This window comes from Microtus ochrogaster, chromosome 16, assembly GCF_000317375.1.
Source record: "Microtus ochrogaster isolate Prairie Vole_2 chromosome 16, MicOch1.0, whole genome shotgun sequence".
Taxonomy (NCBI): domain Eukaryota; kingdom Metazoa; phylum Chordata; class Mammalia; order Rodentia; family Cricetidae; genus Microtus; species Microtus ochrogaster.
Window position 1 is genome coordinate 38297631 of NC_022018.1, and position 2729 is coordinate 38300359.

At 42.1% G+C, this 2729-nt stretch overlaps 1 pseudogene; it reads right to left on the reverse strand.

The window, feature by feature from the left end:
* Nucleotides 1–139: 139 nt before the first annotated feature.
* On the reverse strand, nt 140–1983 carry LOC101984956 (annotated as a pseudogene).
* Nucleotides 1984–2729: the final 746 nt, after the last annotated feature.

Genomic DNA, 2729 nt, shown 5'->3' on the forward strand with positions numbered 1-2729 from the left:
CTCTCTCTCTCTCTCTCTCTCTCTCTCTCTCTCTCTCTCTCGGAAACGTTGTTGTTTAATGGTGAAGCTTAGCACCCTCCAGCACCAGGACTGGCATGGAGGCGAAGCAGCAGGGACGGCTAGGTGACCCCATGGAGCCTCACATGGCGAAGAGAACTAGGAAGGCGACCATCAAACAGAAGAGCCCCATGGCCTCAGACAGGGCAAAGCCCAGAATGGGATAGGAGAAGAGCTGTTGCTTGAGAGACAAGTTTCTGGCATTGCCAATAATCACGCTACCAAACACTGTTCCAATGCCAACCCTGGAGCCAGCCACACCAACTATGGCAGCCCCAGCACCAATAAACTTGGCAGCTGTGTCAATGTCCCGGGAAACAACACTGGTCTGAAATTCCCATCTGGCTACCTGGAGAGGGGAGCCTGCTACAGCAAGGCTGTGTAGATGGGGCTTCCGGTCTACTCAAGAGGGAAACAGACACAGGCCTGATTCAACCCCTGGTACAGGAGCGGATCAGAATTGGAGTGCCTTGGTGGCCTACATTTTTCAATCTCCCAGCTTTAGCCCTTGGTCTAAAATTCTCTTTTTTAATTAAAAAAAAAATTGTACCTCAAGCTGACCTTACAGTTATTTATAGAGATTGTTTGGTCTCTGCCTCTCAATTGCATGGATTACAGGAACAAGTCACTATGCCTAGCATCCAAAAATGTCTTTTCAACAAATGCATTTAAATTTTGATAAAGTCAAATTTCACTTTTTTTTCATGATCAACACTACTTGTGTCCTCCCTAAAAAACCATCTACACAAAGTCATGAAGTGCTGTGTACGCGTTACAGAATTAATTCACTATTGACATCAGTGATCTATTTTGAATTCATCGCTTTTCATATGGAATAAGGTAAAAGCCAACGTTTATTTCTTTTCTTTTCTCTCTCCCTTTCTCTCTCTTTTGGATAATTAAATATTGGTGGCACCAATTACCAATCTCCAAAATATTCTAAATACTTTTTAAAGGAGTATGTCTTAAATTTCCCCCTTTTTCTTACCATTCTACCCATATGGCACTCAGCAAAGCCCCATGGATCCCTTACATATTTCCAGAAGTTCCCCAAAGACTCAACTGTGTTCACAGCTGTCAATCAGTGAGGCCACTGCTGAAGGCCTTACTAGTGGCTTTGCCGAGGATGCCCACCTACAAAGGTGCTCTGAGCAGGTGTTCCTTGAGCCTCCCTTAAAGGCCAGAGGAAAGCTGAGAACATGGGAGCTTTGGGTCTTCCCGATCTTAGAGAAAACCTGTTTCTATGAAAGTTTTTCTCATCTCTGACTTTCAGCTCTCTTGCTATTGGACTTCCATCCAGTTCAGTACAGGAGGAGGAAAAAGAATGTGTGACATATCCATCACATCTCTTTTGTCAATCCTAGTGCTCGAGAAAAACCAGTTTTTCTTTTCTAGATTTGCTTCTTTTTTTTCTTCCTAGATGACTATTTCACTCTCCCATCTAAAAATGCTTTTTCTTTTCTTTGTAAGGGTTCTCTAAATATCTAAACCAGCAATAAGTCTTCATCCAACTTTTACATGTTTAAAAGCCCCAGTCAGGTGGTTTTCCCAGAAGAAACAGAATGTTCCAAACGTTAGCCTTGAGCAAAATGAGTTAAGCTTACACATTAGGCCTGCCCAGTTGCTTTCACCCACTAATTCTGTTCCAGCACAGCCCACAGCATGTGAGGCCCTGAGCTGGCAAGGGGAAGAACTTTACCCTCTGGTGGAGGTTGGCAGGAGAAGTGGAAACAGACATAGAAACTTGCAGTTGGGATACTGCCAGGTAACTGCTATGAGAGACAGCCAGGGTCAAATAAGCATATGGCAAAGAGCAGCAAAACGGCCTGGGGCCAGGGAGATGCTAACAATAGCACCTCTATCAGAGAGGTAACAGGGGTCCAAGCCTAGTAGAAGGCTAGTAAAGTACTCTGTGAAAGGAGGCATGTCGTGCAAGGGTGGGAAGCTGGATGTGAACATAAAAGCCACCTTGAGAGTTCCTGATCATTAAACATCACAACAGTGCTTGTTGAAGCAGAAAAGTCATAAAGTTAAAAAAGTGTCTTGAATAAAGTTTTGCTGCTTGTAAGTCAGGTTTAATACAGAATGTTGTCAAATGTTCATAAGATAAAGAGACATGCTTTCTCTAATAACATGAGAATATTTAGTATTGGAATGGAAAAATCAAAAAGTATTATTCTGATACCAGTTGTGTATTCTGCAATTCAGTACTGAGCCTAAATTGCTCAGTTGGTATACCCTTCACTGGTTAAGAGCAATGTTCTCTACATAATGCCTCCCACTAAACTGAAATCCTAAATACTACCTTCACTTCTAACTATAAGGTACAAATGTAGTGTAGTTAAGATGTGGATGTCCTTCTGTATATATGTTGCTTTTCTTGGTTGATGAATGAACCTGTTTTGGCCAATGGCTTAACAGAGTACAGCTAGGCAGGAAATCTGAAAAAAGATATATAGAAACAGTAGGTGGAGTCAAAGAGAGGCCATGTAGCTGAAGGAGACAAATACCAGAAACTTATTCAGTAAGCCATAGCCTTGTGGTGATACACAGATGAATAGAAATGGGTTAATTTAAGACATAAGAGCTAGCTAGGAATATACTTAAGCCATTTGCCAGACAGTGCTGTAATTAATATAGTTTTTGTGTGATTATTCGAATCTGGGTGGTTG